Source organism: Psittacula echo, assembly GCF_963264785.1.
Source record: "Psittacula echo genome assembly, chromosome: 1".
In the NCBI taxonomy this organism is placed as follows: domain Eukaryota; kingdom Metazoa; phylum Chordata; class Aves; order Psittaciformes; family Psittacidae; genus Psittacula; species Psittacula echo.
The window spans coordinates 112,460,293-112,481,703 of record NC_137735.1 but is presented as its reverse complement, the minus strand read 5'-3'; the positions used below and the strand labels follow the sequence as shown (position 1 = coordinate 112,481,703).

Sequence of the window (21,411 nt, the reverse complement as noted above, 5' to 3'; positions counted from 1 at the left end):
ACCTACCTTAGGGCAAAGCAGGAGATGTTAACTTAAAGAAAATCAAAGGAGAGTGAGCACAGTCTGATGAATTTGCACATTTTCTGCTGCTTCTAACATGACTGCATGAAGAAAATGTATTTGGGGAGTGTGTGTGAGGCTCATCTGCAGACTCAGAGTTACCTTCAAATATCTCAGGTTAGGAAGAAAAAATGAATGACACAAACTCAGGGATTAAGGTGTTTAGGAGAACACTTAATTAAGCTGATACAAACCCAAGACAAGTAGTCATCAGCATAGCAGCCTTTCTTTGCATTCATAAGACTATCTCAGCTTACTTTTCCAAATCAGTCAGGGGCAGGTGCCTCCAGCCTTGAAAGCAGTGTCCAGGTCACAGTGGCAGCCAGGAACTCACAGGGACTTCAGGATGCACTCATCTGTGCACTGTATCCTAGCTTTCCTGTTAAGGAAGCTCTCATCAGAACTGGCATGAACTACAGCTATATGGCCCTGATGGTTTAACTTTATATTAGCACAAGCATGAAGGAAATTGGACATCATGTTGTCTGCCTGGACAGCTGCCTCTGTCTTTTCACTGTTCTGAAGAGAAAGAAGGCATTATTAGCACTTTCATCCTGTGAAAGAAACTAATGCAGTAAGAATCATCATGTACCACTTTCTGAATGCTTACTTGCTTTTGGTTGTTCTCGTAACAATAGAGAACTTTCAGTGCAATTTGAGACTACTTGGCATTGTTCCTTATGATGCCTTTTTTTTTTAATAGAATAGACTGAAGTTCTCTATTCATACTTTTCCCCTCAAAGATAAGTTTCACGCTGTCATAAGCAACCACCTCCACTACTTAACTGTACCAGTATTAATAAAAAATGTATAAAGTCAATTCATTGGCTAGGGCAAAACTGTGTTAGCTCCACTGACTTTAGCACATCACTTACTGGCTTCTCCTTTGCTCCTAGAATTTGGCACTTATATTCATCTCCAGACACTTATATATTGTTAAAGTTTTGATCTGGCAGTGCTTTGAAAATCCTAAATTCAGATTTTAAACTACAAAGTAGTATTCATTTATTGCATTCTGCTTTGTTGATTAAAACAAGTATTATGGAGGAGCAATTTTTTCACAGTTGAAACACAAAGCTCTTGAAAGAGAGGAGTAGAATTAGTAACATAGTGCATTGCCATTGTCAAGCCAAATTTGTCTCGACTGTCCAGAGGATTAGGTGGTAGCCTGAACCTAGCAAATGGATGTACACACACACAAAAATATACCAATCTGGAGTTCAGTGGCTATGCAAAATAAATGCACCTTGCTCATCACCGGTGTGTGTTCACATGCCAAACCTTTCGTTTAGCTACTGCATGCAAATATATAAGAGAAAATGGTATTCTTTTATCCCTTGCCCTCCTCACCTTCATACACATACATAAAGGATTTGCTCACATCACCACAATGATACATCATAAGTCTCACTCCTTTCATTTGAGTAGTCTTCTGATTTTCACTGGTGAGTATGAAAAGCAAAGTAGCACTCATTTTACATCTATGTGCAGCTGTTTTTCTTCCTGTCAAATATTTTTCCACGCTACCTACTGTATAAACTGTACTGCTTTTGCATACGAGGATGCTTCTTTTGCTAGAGCTTTAGAGAATAAAAACCTCCGGGTGGGTCTTCCATTCTTCCCTTTGTTTGGTGAGGCAGGGGAAAAAAAGCTGCTGTGTATCTAACATAGTGTATTCATGTTGAGGTCTACCCCAGAGGCCTCTCCAACATTGGAGACTTAGTGCAAGTAAAGCTGTTTCATTACTCCTATCCACTTAAGGATGCACTTACGGCCTTATCCTGCTTAAATCATCAGTACATTTGGACCCTATTTTCGTGGTAGAGCATGCTTTCCTGCAGCTGGCTAAATTATCTGTGCTTACAAAGAAATATAATGAATTTAGCATTTTTTTCCTATATGTGAGGGAATCACAAGTAGATCTCAACCTTAGTTTCCCCTTACATAAGCTTTTTCAGAGTGTAGTTACTAATTTCAAGAATTCATTAATAATTTTATACCAGACTAAGCATCACATATTTTGATTTTTCTTGATACATTCATAATTTTGAATGTATCCTTAAATAATTAAATACATTATTAAATATAAAATATTCAATAATTAATTGAATAATTGTGAATGAATTATTGTAAACAGTCTGAGTAACTGCTTAAAAAATAGAAATGAGCAGGAAATTTGGATGAGCTCACTCAATGTTTTTGCAAATCCACTCATTTTTAAAACATATACATTTGCAAACATACCATTTAGCTTTTTTTTTTAGCAGCCTATGAAGTTTAATTTGTGTCTGTGTATGACAGAGCTTATTGCAGTGGATTCTGGACTGTGACTAGCCACATAGCTGGTAACAAATGCAAAAGTATGAATTTGCCACCTGACAACTTGTGATTGATCACCTCAATCACATGCCACTGTAACTATTCGTCCTACACATGCAATCTTTGATCTATCTATTCCTATCCTTCTTCCTCACAGCTTGAGTGGCCTGATCTTGTACTTTGAATTGGTAAGGGCTTTTTTCAGCATGAGTTCAATAGCCATAGGATGAAAATGAAGTATTTTCAGTTGAGTGATAAGGAAGGATTAGGTTTGCCCAGAAACACCATGCTTTGCATACAGAAATAGACGTTGGCATGGAGTACAGCCACTACAAAAGCACTGATGCAGACAAAATTAGCTTGTAAGATTATTTGCAGTAGCAGTACAGATAAAATTGCATAGGTATAACTGAGTGGTTCTGCAGGTCTTGATTCTTTGCTCCTTCAGATTGTACTCACTTGTTTTTCATTCCTCTGTTTTAAACTGGGTTATCACAGTTGGTACTGAACACTTGGGGCATCCTGTTGTGACAACAGCAAAAGCCTAGGGTAGACAGAGGTATGCTCCAGGAATTTAAAAGAGAATAAAGGTATAGAATGATATTTCCCCTTTAAGATCAAGTCCCTAGAGTTAAATATTACATCACAGCAATGCACTGTAAGTCAAAAGGGCTGGAAATTATAAATTGCAAGTTTGGATGATTCATGCTGTCTGGCAGAGTCCAAAGCTTTGAGGGTGAATTGAAAATATCCTGTCGCAGCTGGATTTATATAAACCTCTGGGCCAAATGCTGATTCCACCAATATCAATGGCAAAGCCTGCAGATGTCACTGGAAACAAGATGGCACAGCTGTGTGAAAAACAATGCACTCAGCTACATGGTCTGGTCTGGTCTGCGTGTGAGCAGACTGGAGTATTATTCAAGCTTACCAGATGACTTCTAAGGGCACAGTTGTGTGCAAGTCACCCTCTTATAAAATGTGAGTCATTATATGTTCTTAGAGTAGTTTTCGTTCACAAGATGTAAAGTATAATGTAAGTAGTCTGCTTAAATGAATAAGCTTGATATCTGGTAGTGCTCAGCATCTTTCCTGCTGTTCAAGTCAATGTAAATTATGGATGTTCTGATCAAATTACTTTTGAATTAACCAGACCATTTACTCAATGCTTACTTTTTCTCTGAAGATAAATGAGAGGGATTCTCATTTTAATAAAAACAAAATACAGAAAAGAAAATCAATTACTATTTAATGTTTTTTCCATCACTGTGTGTTGGAAAGCTTCCAGAGGGACTTGGGCTTAAAACTGCAAAGCATACAAAACTCAGGAATGTGGCTGAGTTTTAACTATTGGATTTTTTTTTTTTTTTTTTTTTATGCTATCAGAAAATATTGGCAGAGTGTGTTTGGTTTTGGTTTTTTTTTTTTTAGAGGGTAAAAAAAATATTCTAAACAATTAATTAAGGAAAAGCAGACTACAGTAGATTGCTTTGTGCAATAAATAAAAATCTGTTGATACAGGTACAAAACACCTCCAAGCAAAATATTAAAAAGCAGCAGACCCTATATATAAACCAGTGTGATTTTGCTGAATTCATTAATGAATAACTTAGTGGATTAGGCCTTGATAGATGGAGTGCTCACATCCAGATGTTTACTGTGATTTGTCAATGGCCTTGTACTTAATCCTCCTGAACAGGAAATATGAGTCTTTTCTCTGAGGTCTCCCTTGGGGACTGTGGCAGTCTCTCTCTCTGGCCTGAATCATCTCAACACAGGATCAGGCTGCTGGGGAATTAACAAAGTGAAGGAGGCACGGATTTGTTTTTAACCCGTTCGGTTTCCTCTCGGCACCATCTGCCATGATGGGCAAATTTTTTAGTTAACACACGGAGAGGAAAAAAATGAGTCACCCATGTCACCCTATGAGGCGCATTTGTGGAGTCCCTGACCCCACAAAATGTGTCAAAGCAGACATATCTAGTCCTACCACCACTGAGGAGGAGGGCTGTGGGCAGACTAAGCCTCTAGAGGCTGGTGTGCGCATCTCTTCACATCTCAGCATTGTACTTTTATTTTTGAGATGCTGCAGCTCCACAGCCACTGTCAGTGATATGGATGGCCCAAAAGGGAGTATTTGTGAAAAGACTGGGTGTCCCTAAGGTCATACCTTAGTCAGGTATACCAGAGAGTGTGTAGTGTGTGCGTATGTGTGTTTGTGTATGACTAAAGGAATACAGCCATTGAACGACAGCTCCCAGCAGCCACATCACTGCCTATTCTATGTAATGTATTGGGTGGTGCTCATCAGCCCATGATGGCTTGGATCAGCCAGTTGCATCTGTCCCAGTACCTGAGAAGAGGGGAGGCCAGTGAACAGCTGAAAATGCGGCAGCAGAAGGGAGGCAGTTACAGCTATCTCCTACGTGGTGCAGGTGCCCATGATTACAAAGGTCTGAGCATAGACATGTCCCCAGCATGTACAGGGCATAAAGATATGATCCTTCTTTTCTCCCCATGGAAGTGTTGATAAGGTGCTGTTGGGGATGCAGCCTTCCTTTGTAGAAGATAAAGAATCTCTAGCCTGGACAGAGTTTCTTCTGCAAAGCTTGTATAAGCCCCTCATTGATGCTAGCTGGTAAGGTAGGCACTCTTAGAAGAACTGCATTTAGGCAGCTCCTTGAGGCTGTCTATCCAGGGCAGTCCTATTTATTAGCCCCTTATCCAGCCACAGGAGAAAACTTGCAAATGACTCTGCAGGATAAGCCGCTAATGGTGCTGTGTGGACCAGGTAGAGGGAGGAAAAGCAACATCTCAGTCAGATAGCATGACAACAAGTTATTATAACTGGATTAGAAGAACTGAGTGGCAGTGGGAGCTGGAGAAAATGGTTAAGTTTTGGTGTGGATGGGCTAGAGTGTAAGGGACTCATTGAGTGCATGTATGTGCTCAGGGTAGAAAATACTTTTTGCTAAATCACAATGAAAAAAGCAGAGAGGTGAGGGAGCAGGCACAAGTGCCAGCAAGTCATCAGTTTTATGTTGTGTAACTGGTTATATTCATATACAGGTGAAAGCACAGTTGAGTGCCTGTGGATGTCTGTGACTGGCCCTGTGAAAGGGACCTAGTCACTGAGCAGACTCCAAAGGTGGTTGATGTGACAGCCAGGTGCCACAGTTCCTGGGGTGCAAGTTAATAATTTTGACTGGCAATGCCTCTGGGAGATCTGTATGGACATGGCTAGGGATGTTTGCCCTTGAAATAAAGTATTATTTCTGAGGTAAGGTTTAGAGGGAGAATATCTTGCATTACAAGAGCTGATAGAGCTGGAAAACCAGTGTGCAAGCTCTTCCTCCAGCTATAATCCCTGGCATTCATTGAAAACAGATGAGCCAATACCTGCTGGGGTGCACAAGTGTGTCTGTATTTATCGCAGTTTCCTGGTCTCAAAAGGTGTTATACACATATTGCAGGTTTAATACATTATTCCATTAAATAACTGTAAATTAAAGGGCCATTATTTTAAAAGGGCTGCTTTAGAAAACTTATCTGTCATTTTGCATATAGGAAATACTTGTGTGACTAAAGTGGTCCTTCACTTCGAACACAGTGGCAGAACAGGTCAGTGATTCTCTACTAGAGTTCTCAGAAGTAAATTAAGGGACACAATCATGTTATGGGCAATTTATCTCTTACAGTAACCAGTTAATGTAACCATGGTTTTCTTTTTTGGGACTGTTTTTAACATCTTTGGGCATATTTCATGCACAGAGGTAACAGTTTAAATTAAGTGAAAACCCACTAATCCCTGTGAATCTAGGTAAACCTTTTGATAGAGCTGTCAGTACTACCACAAGGATTGAGTAAAAATGTCACTGCAGTGATGCCAACTGAAAGGCAAAATGGGTTTTCACTTAGTATTTTCTATACATATTTTGTTTGAAACCCAGAAACTCTGCAGGAATGGACAGGTATATATATATATGTTTTAAACTCACATTATTTGTATAAATATTTAGTATATTCCTATGTAGATCTTCAGTAGAGAAGTTCATGAATATAGCAAATGAGATCTTAGCACTGATTGTATTACTGAACTGTAATTGAAGTCAATGTGTAAAGCTGCTTCAATTCCTTTTCTTTAATAAAATGTGCATCTACCGAAACGTATCAGCCCTGGATGTGGGTTTAAGAATGCATCAAAGGGAAAGTACAGCTCGCAAATGGCAATATAAAGGTAACCCGACAGAAATGTTGTCACCTGCTGGCTTTGGAAGCACCTTTTGGAGCTGCACCATGATAAACTGGGGGGAATGCGGGGGGGAAGAACAATCAAAACTGAAAAAAAAGAAAATACCCAATCCCTTCCTTTGTTCTCATTACGCTGGGAAGCGGGGGGGGGTGGGGGGGTGGAGGGGGGAGGTGGGGGGGGGGTGGGGGGGTGGGAAAGCACAGACACACCAAAAGGCACCAGGAATCCCCGGGGCTTTTGATTATGGTTTTCATTACCGGCGACTGCGGGTTGATAGCCAGAGCCCTCTCTGCGCGCAATCCCTTTAGCGAGAAATCCACGCGTGGGGGCCGCACCGCAATCCCCAAGAGGAGGAGGGATCCCCCCTTCTCAGGAGCGGGTCCATCCCCGCGAAACCCCCGTCCGTCTCCTCACATGCCTCCGACGCCGCCGGCCGGCGGCACCTGCGAGCATCCGCAGCGGCCGCTCCGCCGAGGGCCCGTCGCAGTCCCCACGGGTGCGATACACTGCCCGGAGCGTGTCGCTGCCCCGGTGCGGAGCCCTCCCGCGGGGCGGGGCGGGGGGAAAGCGGCATCCCAGTGTCTGCACGGGAGCGCGGAGAAGAAGGGATCCTCTTTGACGTCAAGCGACCATAATATAATGATCGCTCGTTCATATCCGGGTCCCCAGGCGGCTCCCCCGACCGCCGGTCGGCCGTGCGCCTCCGTGCAGTGAGGCGGGGACGGGCAGGACAGGACAGGGCAGGGCAGGGCAGGGCAGGGCAGAGCAAGGCGGTCGCCCGGAGGTGACCGCCGGCGGCGGCGGCGGCGGCGGCAGCGGCAGCGGCGGAGGAGCGGCGAGCGCAGCATGCCCGCCGCCTCACACGCTCCTGCCTCCTGCCGCCGCTGCCCATGGAGATCGCGCTGGTGACTCTGGAGAACGGCGGCACCACGGCCATCGCGGGCGGCGAAGATGCCACGGCAGGAGGCAGTGCCCGGTCTCGGCGGAGGGGCAACTTGCTGCACATCGCCGGCTCCGCCGCTGCCGCTCCACGGCTGAACGACTGCAAAGAGGGTGCCCCGCCGCCGCAGCCGGAGGACGAGGAGCGGCCCCCGCCGGCCCCTCGGGGAGGCGGCGAGAGGCGCCGCAGCGGCAGCGCGGGCAACCCCAACGAGCGGACGGCGGAGCGCGGAGCGACCCCTACGCCCCAGCCTCCGCCCCAACCGCCACCTAGACCGCCGCCGCGCCGCGGTGCGGGGATGGAGATGGGCCCTTCGGAGGAAGGGGGGCACCGCCGGGGCATGGCCATGGCGGCGGCGGGCGAGGAGGAGGAGGAGGAGGCGGCGGCGGTGGCGAACCAGGGCTCCATGCACCACCAGCGGGTGCTGATCAACATCTCGGGGCTGCGCTTCGAGACCCAGCTCGGCACCCTCAACCAGTTCCCCGACACGCTGCTGGGGGACCCGGATAAGCGCATGCGTTACTTTGACCCGCTCCGCAACGAGTACTTCTTTGACCGCAACCGGCCCAGCTTCGACGGGATCCTCTACTTTTATCAGTCCGGGGGCAAGCTCCGTCGGCCCGTCAATGTCTCCATTGATGTCTTTGCCGACGAGATCCGCTTCTACCAGTTGGGTGAGGAGGCCATGGAACGCTTCCGGGAGGACGAGGGCTTCATCAAAGAGGAGGAAAAGCCCCTGCCCCACAATGAGTTCCAGCGACAGGTCTGGCTCATCTTTGAGTACCCCGAGAGCTCCAGCTCAGCCCGAGCCATCGCCATTGTCTCCGTGCTGGTCATCCTCATCTCCATCATCACCTTCTGCCTGGAGACCCTGCCGGAATTCAGGGATGAGAGAGAGATGCCTGTGCCCCAGCCCACACAAAGTGGTGGTTTGAATGGCACAACTGTGGAACCCCAACCCATGCAGCCACCCAGTAGTCTCTCTGACCCCTTCTTCATCATTGAGACCACATGTGTTATCTGGTTCACCTTTGAGCTCCTCGTCCGCTTCTTCGCCTGCCCCAGCAAGTCCGAGTTCTCCCGCAACATCATGAACATCATTGACATCGTGGCCATCATCCCCTACTTCATCACCCTGGGAACTGAGCTGGCCCAGCAGCAGCAGCCTGGGGCTGGCAGCAGCAATGGGGGTGGGGGCCAGCAGCAAGCCATGTCCCTGGCCATCCTCAGGGTCATCCGTCTGGTCAGAGTCTTCAGGATCTTCAAGCTCTCCAGGCACTCCAAGGGGCTGCAGATCTTGGGACAGACTTTGAAAGCCAGCATGAGGGAACTGGGCCTCCTAATCTTTTTCCTTTTCATCGGGGTTATCCTCTTCTCCAGTGCTGTCTACTTTGCCGAAGCTGATGACCCCGAGTCTCATTTCTCCAGCATCCCTGATGCCTTCTGGTGGGCAGTGGTAACCATGACCACTGTAGGATATGGGGACATGCGACCTGTCACCGTGGGAGGCAAGATTGTGGGTTCTTTGTGTGCCATCGCGGGTGTGCTCACCATCGCGCTGCCTGTCCCTGTCATTGTGTCCAACTTCAATTACTTCTACCACCGAGAGACTGATCATGAGCAAGCTGTTCTCAGAGATGAACACAGTAGTGCTCAGGGCAGTACAGCGGGGGGAGATGTGAAGAGAAAAGCCAGTAGAAACTCTCTGAACAAGTCTGTTGTGCACTTGGAAAACAGTGAGGGGTTCAACAATGGCACCAGCTCCTTAGAGAAAACCAATATCAAAGCAAAAAGTAATGTAGATCTCAGAAAATCCCTCTATGCTCTCTGTCTGGACACCAACAGGGAAACAGACCTGTAAGGAGAGGAGAGAGTTAGGTCAGAGATGCTGAAGTATTTGCTGGTGTCAGAAACTTACTACTATAATTATTCTTTTGGTACCAGTTAGTTTTTTTAACTCGGGCTATTTTTTGTAAATTGATCACTGTCCTGAATAGTCCTCCAGGAATACATGTTTTTATGTTCTTTTTCCATGACACAAAGGGTCACCTATTTTTAAAATAGACTAAGAATAAGCTATGCTCCACGATGCAGGAGCTGGTAAATTACAACAGTGCAAAATCTAATTTGTAGAAACTTATTTTGACAAATGGCGGTTGGTTTTAAATGGGTCATTTGTAACCAATTCAGTTGCTCCATGTTTAGTATTAAAGATTGGAAGATGCGTGTGTGGAGAATGAATGGATTGGGGGGGAGGGAGGTTGAGGTTTTTTGTACTGTAGTTTCAAATTGAAATTATTCCAGTATATTTTCTATCTGTATAATTGTATTTATGGTTGAAAGGGGATTTCTTATTCCTGTGAAATGCAACATCCTTAAAGCACTAGGAACATCAGCAGATCAGCACTTTCTGAGTTTTCCACTTGTGGTCTGTACAGATTGGTTATGTAGTATGTGAAGTGAATTTGGTGCTTTTAACCCTATAGCAGAAAACTTCTATTGTCATTGATATGTTAGTTTCTTGTGAGCCTTAAATTATTAAATATTGTAGATACACTTCTTTATAAATAACTTTATTAATTACCTTGCTGTTTCAGAATTTCTAAATAATTTAGTCCTGTGCTTACTGTCCCCCCTCAAAAAAAAAGGTATGCGCAGCTTTTGTGGGTTTTGTAGTTTTACAGGTTTATATCTATCTTCATTAGATTTTTGAGACCCAAAGAAAAAAAAATACTGTCTGCTGTTACTGGTTTCGATCCAAGTGCACAACAGAGTAAAAACACAAGGGAGTGGATAGATACGAAAAGAGGGTAGAGTATGAGTGCAATATCTGCAAAACTATTTTCAGTGTACACTTCAGATTACTTTGGCATGTGTATCAGTTACCTTTATGCATCCATACCATTTGTGTACACAGTTCACTGGTTTTAATTATCATAGACTGGAAATGGATGGCACTTGAAAGAGTCTAACATGGCATGCCGTGCTCTTAAATAACCATTGCGTGGCTTATATCTTGGACTTGGATGGAAAGCATCACCTTTCATCAAAACACATCCTTGTTTTCTTTTTATTTCCAAACAAAACCTTTTCAGTGCTGTGGATTTTACAGTTAAGATGTTGTTGAAGGACAAATGACAGCTATCTTCATCATGATAACACAGCACTGTACAGCTTACTAGTGAAGACCAACACAAAGTTACTTCTTTAACTCAAAAAGCTGTGTTATTGTTTTTCTTGCAAAGGACTCTGTTTTCCCCTGAAACTTCTGCTTTATTACTGAAGGATGTTTCATGCCTTCACCACATACAGTGGCAGAGCAAGACTAGCAGAAAGAGAAGTCTTGATTGTCAACATTCAAGGTTTGTTTCTAACAAATTTTCTAATACAGCTTAAGTAAATACTAAATCAGGATTATAATTTATGCAGGTATCTCAAATATATGAACTGTGAGAAATTTAAATCAGCTTTGCAAAACTGTGCTTTGACATTTTTTCATCCAAACGCAAATTCTGCTTACCTGTCCCTTACCATGCTGTTTAATGATAATGGCCAAATGTATGATGCTTTTTCCTTCCTCTTCAATAAAACAGGCATGGTATGTGCCAGGCAAGTAGTATTTTTCATGTTTGATATAAAGAACTGGCAAACATTGCTCAGCCCAAAATCTGTGGAGAGGGTGAAGGATGTTGAATCTGATAATAGAGAACAGGATCTTTCACATTAATTTTAGATGTTGATTTATTGGTTGATTTGCTTGTTTATTTACAAGGGGAGTGATGCTGTAATATGTTGAGAAACTGTTTTCAACATGACTGATACACAAAGTGCCCGGTTCAGCTGCACTCCTGACTCGGGCAGATCTCCTGTTTGCTTTAGTGGGAGTTTTTCTTTGTTGAAATGCAGTGCAGAATTAGCCCTTTGGTAAGGCTGAGTCTAAAATGAAGCAAGTAATATACTTGCCTGTTGCACATGCTGAGATTTAAATCATTGTCAGGCATACAGTGAAGCTCCTTTCTCAGGCAAATAGTTTGATTTACTTTCAGTGATTAAATTCATCTGACTCACCTGATGTACCAATCAATTCAGTGATGCTTTCAGGACTGAAGTTTGGTTATGTCTTCCTCTAACTACTACTTCCACTTCCCTGACCAGTTCCGTCTTCCATACTTTGCTGTTCCAATTGCTCATTCTGCCGAATTAGGCTGTCAGCTCCTTAGAGCTGGGGCAGCGTGTATATGCAGTCTGTCATGTAACAGTGGAACCCTGCTTATGGGCAAGGCTTCTGGAGATTAATGATTTGGATTACCTAACAGTAATTATTATAATTATTATGTATATAGGGCTATGGAGAGTGTGTTGAGCTGATCTTAAGAGAGCATTGCTGATTAAAAGGGAAGACCTTCTATTCCTCCTTCCTTTTCAATTTTCGTCCTCCCATTGTGTCTTTTTGTTACTAACCCTGAATTGATTCTGTCCTTGTGCAAATACAAGTATAATAAGTGCTGCCTTCTCTTCCAGGAGCTGCTTGACCTCACTAATCTGGCAGAAAATCCAATGCAGCAACAACAAGAAGAACAAAGTAGATCTTTTTCTGTCAAATTAGTGAGTTGTAAAGCAAGTGATTGCCAGAGCCAGTGCTAGGAAGGGATGGAGAAGGTCCACAGTTACAGGGAAGTGAGGAAGCAGGGAGGAGTGAAATCCTCACCCTTCAGTGGCAGTGAACTGTTATGTTATCACAACTGCTTGTTGAACCCTTCTTCATGTTTGCACAGATAACCCAGGACTTGGTTTTGCAAGGTGCTGGGGCCTTTAACTTCCCACTGGAACCAATCTGTGAAATGCAGCTCTGGATTCCAGCGTATGTGCCCTGCTATAACTGAGACTAGAATTCTTCCCAATCAAGACCAAGCTCTGAGAGCAGAATACTCTGATTGCTGCACAGGGTTATATGCAAGCTTGTCAAATCATTCCTGGACCTTCAGTTAGAAAGAACATGCTGCATATTTCCATAATAAACAAACAGAACTTTCCAATGAAAAGGAAATCAATTATTCCCAAAACGTGGTTGAAAATATTTGTTTGGATTGGCTTTCTAAACAGTTGTCAAGCACAGCTCAGGCAAACTCAGCCTTGACACCTTCTTTACAAGGATGCATTCTGTTGGCTTATAGGGCAGTAAAGGATTTGCTTTCTAATGAGAGAGGTTGTTGGCAGAAAATGAGTAATATGACCAGAAACATGGATTGATCACAATTCAGGAAAGCACTTAGTTTGAGCTTGGCTTTAAGCACATGCTTAAGTAAGGCATTGTTCAGCAGGTATTTTTGGATGCACTGATCTTTGAGATAGTTCTTTAAAAGATGAACTACATACCCTGCTGAAACTTTTGAGCCGTTAGTTCCCTTTGGACTTTGGTGCAAATATTTAGGTCCGTGGCACAGTTTGTGAGCCTGAAAACAAGTGGTGATGCAGGACACTGTAAATCAGAGCACCAGATCCTTACTACAGAAAGAGTGCGTCTTCCTGCAGCTGCTGCTCACTCATCAGAGCAGTCGCTTTGACATGAACAGTTTCAGACTGAGTATTAGCATTGTCTACATGAAGAATTGCAACTTTGGCCCAGATGAGAGTGTAATTGGACTTTCCTGCAGTGAGAACTAGCTTTTGCTATAATTGATTTTGGTGTCAAGAAGCTTCATTGAGTTCGGTAGGCAGCATGTGTCTGTGTCTGGGATACAGACAGTGCAGAAGCCTTGTAACATGTTGATGCAAATTTCTGCTGCAAAAATATATGAAAAAGAGAGCCAAATCACTCTGAGAAAGCTCCTGCAGATGTGAAACAGGAAGAGAGTTTAGGCTGTGTATGCCAATTCTAGGCTCATTACAAGAAGGAAATCTGTCCAAACCATTATTGATTTTATGTTAGCTGACCTGGAATGAATAGCAAGCTGAAAAAAAACTCTTTAGAATATCAAAAGCCACAAGATAGCAGAGCTTAATGAACAGCAAATCATTGTAAATGTAAAAAAAACCCCAAACCAAAAAACCAAAGTCAAACCCTAATACTTTTTTGTAAACTTTCTTTACTAGGAGCTACATCACAGAATATTTCTCACCCCATGCATGCCTACATGCCATAGTTAGTAATGGCTTGTCCTTACGTGCAGGACGATATACACTGAAATGCATTACCCTTCCATTCTTCCATTTTGGGGATGCTGAAGTGGATATTCCTTTGTGTCACTAGTAATGTAAGTTTGCTTAGCCTGGCCCCAAGGGAAGTCTACATTCCCATTTTACATTTCCATCATTCTAAAAAGTGGTAAAAACTCACAGTTACATAACTCCATTCATCTCCTAGCACTTTATGAACAATAGTACAATGATCTTCTATATACAAGCATTGTAAAGAAAAGGCTGTGGGAGGGAGGAAAACCCAAGCCTTTCAAAGGGGAAAAGGACAAGAGAGGCACAAAAATGAGTGGGCTTGGCTGGACTGGGACATCTAAAATATGAGAGCTCAGGGAAGCAGGGAGAGGGGGAGAGAGATTCACCCTGTGGTCTCCATCCTGGTCTCTTGCACGGCTGTTGGTGGCTCTGCAGGCAAGGACTGTATGCCAGTATTTGTGCACTGTGACCCATCTGATGGAGTCACTGAACACAGAGGCAGAGTTAATGCTGCTTTGAGCAGCACAGACAAATCCCTCTTTTGTGTGCTCTTTTTATTTGGACTCTGAGAGGAGAAAGTGGCACTTCTCTTGGCTGTTCCATGGTGTTTCATACTGCAAACACTGCTGTTGTGGTGGTGGTGGTCGTCATGGGGCTCTTGATTCACAGTGCTGTGAGCGTTGCTCTGAAGTAGCTTCCCTTCTCCGTGCACTGACTGTTCACCTTTCATTAGGTAACAAAGCAAATAGCAGTGCACTTTTAGTCTCAGGGAAGAGAGGTATGTATGCAAAAAGCCTTACTCTTCTGAAATGTATCAGTTAAATGTATTAGTTGTGACCTAAACCCGGGAGGCCATTTAGCGGCATGCAACAGTGCAACTTAGCTGTAGTGACAGCTACCTCTGTGAGATTTGTTCAGGTCATTTGGCAAGATGTCATGACCAGTAGTGAAATTTGACAAGGCCTGCATGCAGATTGCTTGGGGAATAACAAAAGGAGGGCTTTAAAGACTTAATCAAGGCTTTGGTCTTGCTACTTGGCCAGTGATGGAATTGGTATGTTGTATGGCAGTCAGTGTGTCAGAGAGACCTTGCTTAATAACAAGGTTGATCCTGCTGAGAGCAGAGGGACAGCCAGGAAACTGTGAGATAAAGCTTTAACATCATCTACCAGCCTTTGGTGCAGCTTTAGCTTGTCATTGTGTGACCACCAGTTTCACTAACCTCCCTCCATAGGCTAACGTAGCTACAAATGTTTAAAAAATGGAAAAGGCCTTTATAATAATATAGCCTATAAACAATCAAAATAATTTGTTCCAAAATCTTTCTGCCAAGGCTTATGTTACATTCATCAACTCAAAATATTTTTTTTAGAACATGCCATTTGATGTATTTGTAGCTTCGGTACAGTTTGGGGGTGGGGGTGCTCTTGCTGTGTGCATTAACCACTCCCCGTGTCAGCTTGTTAAATTTCTGTTGCTCTTGCCTTAATTTGGGACATAAGGGTGCTGATATTCTTCAGTAAACCTGGGTTATACTGTCTGATGTCCATATGTCAACTCACAGCAGTAATAAACAGTAACTCCAGTAACTGCCTGTAGCTCCATTGGCCAGAATATCCCCCATATTTGTATAATGAAATATTGTGAAAAATGTGGGTATTGTATCATTAAAATAATGTGAAATAAGAAGCTTATGTTAACTGAAATAGAAAAAAAACCTAAAGCTTATAATGATATGACTAAAGAATTAATTGGAATTAGAAGTTGCAAAGATAAATATCAACTTGTTTAAAGAAAAAGAATAACATTAATACACAATCAGTGTATATATAGTGCAGTGCTTTCTCGCTTCTGTAATTTGATAATGTAGTGTCCTTATTTGGTACTTTCTGATTCCCAGGTATCTGTACTCTTATTTTTACCACTGATGAAAAAGACAAAACCAGAGGCAGACCCAGAGCTGTTGTGAACCAGTGCCTTGAAGATGGCTTATTTACCTGGAAGCTTTTTTTTTTTTTTTTGCTTAATAATACCAGTTGATGCAATAAAACCTCATTTCTCTCTTCCTAAGTACTACAAGTAAGCATGTTTGTATAATTAGGATAGCTTGGCTGAAATCACCAGGATTAAGTAACTACAGCTCCAGATTCTCATCACAGTATCAGCACTCCCTAACTTTGCTTTGTTCCCCACCGTTGTAAATGCATGGGGCTTGATTTTGTGCTTGTACCAACTCATATGCCACTTTCCTTGAACTTATAGCTCAGCTGCCCTCTGTAAGGTAATCACATATTTTTGCCTGTGTGATGAATCTGACTCAGTAAAGAGTTTGCCATTCAGCACTGTAAAATCCCACTCCGGGACACAATGAACAGGTAGTCCAATTTAGAGCTAGCTCTGCATCTCCAACACTCGGGCTTTCTTTAAGAAGTTTATGCTAAGGACAGATACCTGAATTCTGTTCTCATTGATGCCTGGCTAAATCCAAATCAGAGCTGTTAAAATCCAGTGGCTTGGACTGCAGTCTTGTTTCCATTGTTCTGAAAGAGATGCAATAGCCTTTGTTTTCAGTGAATTTCTTCTTATTTGACTTGATGTGATATGAGAATGAGGTGGCCCTTTCCAGTGGAACAACGTTGCTTCAAATTTGCAGCAAATTGACTCGATTTTCAGAATTGACCTGATCTAATAGTAAAATTACAAACCTTCCTAGCTGGCAACAAAGTGTTTTCATTAGAGCATGGGCTTCCCAGGACACAAACTCTATATGATTACTGCAGACCTAATAATTTTCAAAATAGAATTTAACATTTACCCAAAGTAATCTACAATTTCTCTTCGATATTAGGAATTCACTCGTGCACTGTCATGAGGAGGATGTTTCCAAAGAAATCAGTGTAGGTTTTAACAGTTGTCTGACATGCTGAAGATGAAAAAGAAAGATATATCTAGTTTCTGTGTTTCAGCTGCAGTGTGCCATGGAGACTGTCATCTGTGATCTTGTGGGAAACAGCTTTTAAGCAGCCAGAGATAACTGCATTTTTTAAAAAAACATCCTGTGTTGGTTTCTCCTTTGTAGTTTATGTCACCAATTGCAATCCTTCTCACATGAATAACAACTTAGACTAAGGGTTTCCCAGCCTTCACTAGTATTATCTGAAAAGATGCAGATCCACTGCTTCTGAAAATAGGGATGATACGCATTTTTGCTTTCTCTTCCAACTCCAGTTATTTTGTTCTTAGAATACCCTGGCTGTTACCCTTTGCATTAATACCTCACTGCTCATTTCTTCCCTTCCCTTTTGTCACACAGTATACTTGATAGTGATAGCAGTCATTACTGCAAGGCAGTAAGTGGCAGAGCTGTCTTGCTGCTGTATGTAATAGATGTGATTAGTCCTGGGCACTCCACAGCTGCCTCCCTTCAGTTTCACGTGGATGTGTTGCTAGAGATGGTTATGTTGAAGTTGATGTAGGAAAGCAGGTTGCTAGAGAAGCCACCTTGGATGGAAATGCTGTAATAATTCCTTTGTCAGGGCAGTGGTAATTCTACCCTTCTCCAGTTGTCTGATGTTGAAATATGCTTCTTTCAGATCATGTTTCTAACCCAGGCCAGGCAGTGGTGGTTTCCTGTAGGTGAGGAGTACAATGAAACCTTGCAGCTTTAATCATGAGAATGCAGTTGCATAATAAATACTCATATTTTGGGTTGCAATTTGTATGAAGGTACTGGAGGAAAAGGAGCAATTTAAATACACTAGATTGGTAGCACAGCTATCTAAGGGTCTGAGGTGTGTACAGGCAGCAGAGGTTGGTAACATTAAATTCGTTTATATAGTTGCACTTCAGTGGTTCTATCCTAGCACTTAATAATTTCCCCAGAGAATCTCACAAATCCATAGCAGGATTTTCTTTGCTCTCTTCAGAGTTAGCAAGGACTAGTTAGATTCTACCATACTTAATTCTGTCAAGCAAGTTCAACAAATTTAAAACCTCTTCCACCTCCTCTTCCTCTCCCTCTCCCTCTTCCCTGTTTAAGTGCAATGCATGTGACTGGGGGGGGAAGGGGGCAGCTGAAAATTATTTGAATTAGTTAAGCAGTGTAGCATTATAATTTTTTTCTGCCTTGTTTAAAATGTTTTGAAAATCTGAGGGGGTGTAACTGAGGGAAGGCTTTAATGTGAATTTGCAGAGCAAATTTTATGAGTTCCTTAGTGCAGAAAACTATATAATTTTCAAGGCAGTGCTGCATGAAAGGCTTATTTAAAGAAAGATTGGTCTGAAAATACATGGTGGTGGTTGTTATTATTTTTTAGTATGCAATTAATTCTTGGAATGTTTCAGTTAGGAAATATAATCTTTAATGTGTTGAGAAATTCTGGCCATGCACAAGAATGATGTGCAGAAACAGGCAACAGTCAGTCTGGAGGGTGACAAAGATTGTTCTGGGAAGGAATACCCTGTAGCTAAAGCTTAGCCACTGTGCTTTGAAGGAGAAAATGTTCCTCGAGCCAAATAAGAAGGAAAGCGAAGAGCATAGTTTATAGCTGAGATATCAGGGCATTTGCTTAAGAAAGGAATGGTGTCTTCCAGAGTGTTTTCTCAGTTTCAGCTACTGGGCAAAATACCTGCATGATATCTCTCAGGATCATGTTTTGAAAGTCTACACAGTGCTTTGAAAGGAAGGATACAGGTACTTGTCTTTAGAAGAGTGTGCTTAAGTGTTCATTCAGAGCAGACACTGGCATCTTGCTGCAGGCCTGGTGAAGTAAGTCCCAGTAAATAGCAGAATTTTGTTCAAGTTCCTGTTGCCCACTTGTCTGGCAGGGTATCTGTAAGTGACCTATTCCTTGTGTTACAGTGCTAACTTTAGTGGCTCTGATGCCAGCGTGTTGAATATTTAGAAATGTCCCAAACCTTCCTGCGGACAAAAACTGTATCCAAGGCATTTCAGTCTGGATTTCTCTGGAGCTGAGATGAAAACATTACTAGTTCTTCAGGGGCCCTCTCTAACTCTGAAGCACAGACACCACTGACAGGTGTGTGTAGCTTGCTCACATAAAGTGGTTGCAACAGGTAAACTGTTGCAGTAATGCTAAATGTCATTATTACACAATGGAGAAAAATTATTTATCATTAGAAGCTAAATGTTTTTCTAACTTTGTCTGGTTTTTTTGCTCTGATAGCAAAATTCTTTTGACTGCACAACATAGTGTTCCCAAGGTTGTCCTGGCTAAGTTTTGGAGGATTTTTTCTCAAATGTTAGCTGTCTTCTTGACATTCTGAATTGAAATCACTTTAAGCAGGTGTTGGAAGAGTACCAGGGATGTAAGAAGGATCTCACTGATGCATACTGATAATGGAGCAGAGGCTGAGGAGCGTAGAAATTTGGAGCATGAGAAGGAATCTCTCTGGGAGGCTTGGAAACACTCTGCATTTCAAAACAGAATTTGCACTGCTTCTTGGTAGTGGAAAATGAGGTGGGTTCTGTTCTTAATAAGGAAACTGGATATTCCACTGAGGAGGAGATACAAATTCTCATAGACATCCTGACTGCATCTATATTAGAAAATGAAATGTGCCCAGGAGCGTTCTCTGTCACTGAGGCCAATTGGCATGCAACAGCCTGTGTTAGAGTCTCCCTCTAAAACAAGGTGGCCAGAGGCAGACTGCCTAATGGGCTCAGTTCCTGGCCTGTGGTGATTGCCAGATTGTACCTAGGAAGTAATTGAAAGAAAGGTCTCTGGTACAAACTTAGAAGTGTGACCAGGAGCCTTTAACAGTATAGGTTATTGTGATTATTGCCTGGGAGCATTCCCTCAAACTGTTTAACTGACAAGTGTAGATGTTGCTCGGTTTTACACTTTGGGTTGAGAAGCATGCACTGCTTTGATGCTACACGGCATCTTGCTGTCAAGCAATTTCTTGGGGAATCTCAAGAGCTTTACACATTCCCCCATTGGTACTTTCTTACCTTAAACAATAATCAGTCTCTATTCGCTGAGCACAATTATTTCTGCAGCAATCTGTTCTCATCTAATTCTGCTTCCACCTGAGCTCATGTATATGCAACTATACTAAAGGGCACCACACCACCCTCCCTCCCTCTGACTTTTTTAAGTGCAAACGGAGGAGCACAAGTGAATTTGACAGTGAGAGCGGGATACTGTTGCTTTGGTTTTTGTCTGACTGATTTTCCTGTTTGCACAGTCCTAGTGTAGGCTGTAACTTATGTTTCAGTCACTGCATCTTGTATTCTGCTTAGGAACTGTGATACAGTTGAGGCCCTGGTAGCCAAATGCAGCTCCTGTTCTTTCTGTCTGCCACGCTGCACTAGACAATAACTGGAAAGGAAAAATAAGGCACAAACAAACAAGAAAGGGGGTAGAGCTTCTACCTGTAGGCAAAGAAATTCAGTAAGGATGAGACCTGCAGAGAGATCTCACTGAGGCCAGCCTCCTTCCCAAAGAAATGGTCAGCCTCATCTAAATGATCTTCTGCAGATGTTTGCCTGGCCTGTACCTGACATGGACAAGGTCCTTCTGTGCTGGTCCATGGGTTTTACACAGTTTACTTCTCTTTGCATGTATGCTAAAAAGGAGAATTTGATCCTAAACTAATAGCAACCTGAAACAGTAGTAACTATAGGTCTAAACAAATACATTCTTCCTGAGCAGTGTTAGCTTCCAGATGGTTTGACTTCTCTAAATCCATTGAGGTAGCCTCAGAAAAATGTGTATGCAATTAAAGACTTGTCTGAAAGCATCACCAAGCTTTCCTTACAGAGCACTGGGACTTGAATGTAATACTGGAAGCAAAACTATTACAAGCATGTGTAACTGCATTACTGCTTCTAATGCTGTAGAAACTATGGACCACCCAGGATGGGCAGGAAGTGGAACACCACTGGAATGCTGTAACTTCAGGCTGAATCTATATGCTGGCAAGTTGCTCTGCTGTGGCCCCCAGGGACTGGAACATTAGTTAAGTTCAGTCAGGTTGAGAAGTAAGAGTGCACATCTAGAAGTGAACTTCCACTTGAAATCTTTTCTGACATTGTAATTCTTGGATCTTGACAGCTCTAACTGCAATAATTCAAGATGTTAATGCTGTCAACCACTTCAACAAGTGGGTGAGAAGCAAATCCCTCTGAAGGGACCACTAAAGACAGGTGAACCTATGAATGGGCTTTCATTTTTAGTTTTTGTATAGGCAAGCATGCATCCCATATGATCTTCCACTGATCATAGTCCTTCTAATTACTCAGTTTCCTTCTTTGTCTCACTTCTCTGACAAAGGTTGTCATCCTTGAGTAGGAGTGGCAGTACAAGACTTGTGAAGGACTCTTTAATGAAGGCAGCTGTTCTAGACAATGAAACTTGCTGGCTGAGGAATTTCTGCTGTAGGGGTAGTTTTCTGCAGCAAATGAGTGGGTCAATGGCTTAGTGTGGGAGTCATCTCTTAGGTGACTATAGCCAATTCCACCAAAACTTGGGATCTGGAATGCTGAGGTCCACCACCTGGAAAGTCTGATGAAACTTCTTATGTCAGGGCATCAGTCCTTAAGTTGTTTGTAACAATGAGTAAGGATAAAACCTCTGTTCATAATATTTATGTATTATTAAGTTTAGAAACAGGATGCATCCTTAACATGTAAAAAACCATGTAG

At 42.7% G+C, this 21,411-nt stretch overlaps 1 pseudogene across 1 annotated transcript; it reads left to right on the top strand.

Annotated features, from left to right (window-relative positions):
* The first annotated feature begins 7,521 nt into the window (after nt 1–7,521).
* LOC308222063 (potassium voltage-gated channel subfamily A member 1 pseudogene) lies at nt 7,522–9,432 on the top strand (annotated as a pseudogene). Its single transcript has one exon. The product of its transcript is annotated as a potassium voltage-gated channel subfamily A member 1 pseudogene (transcript).
* Nucleotides 9,433–21,411: the final 11,979 nt, after the last annotated feature.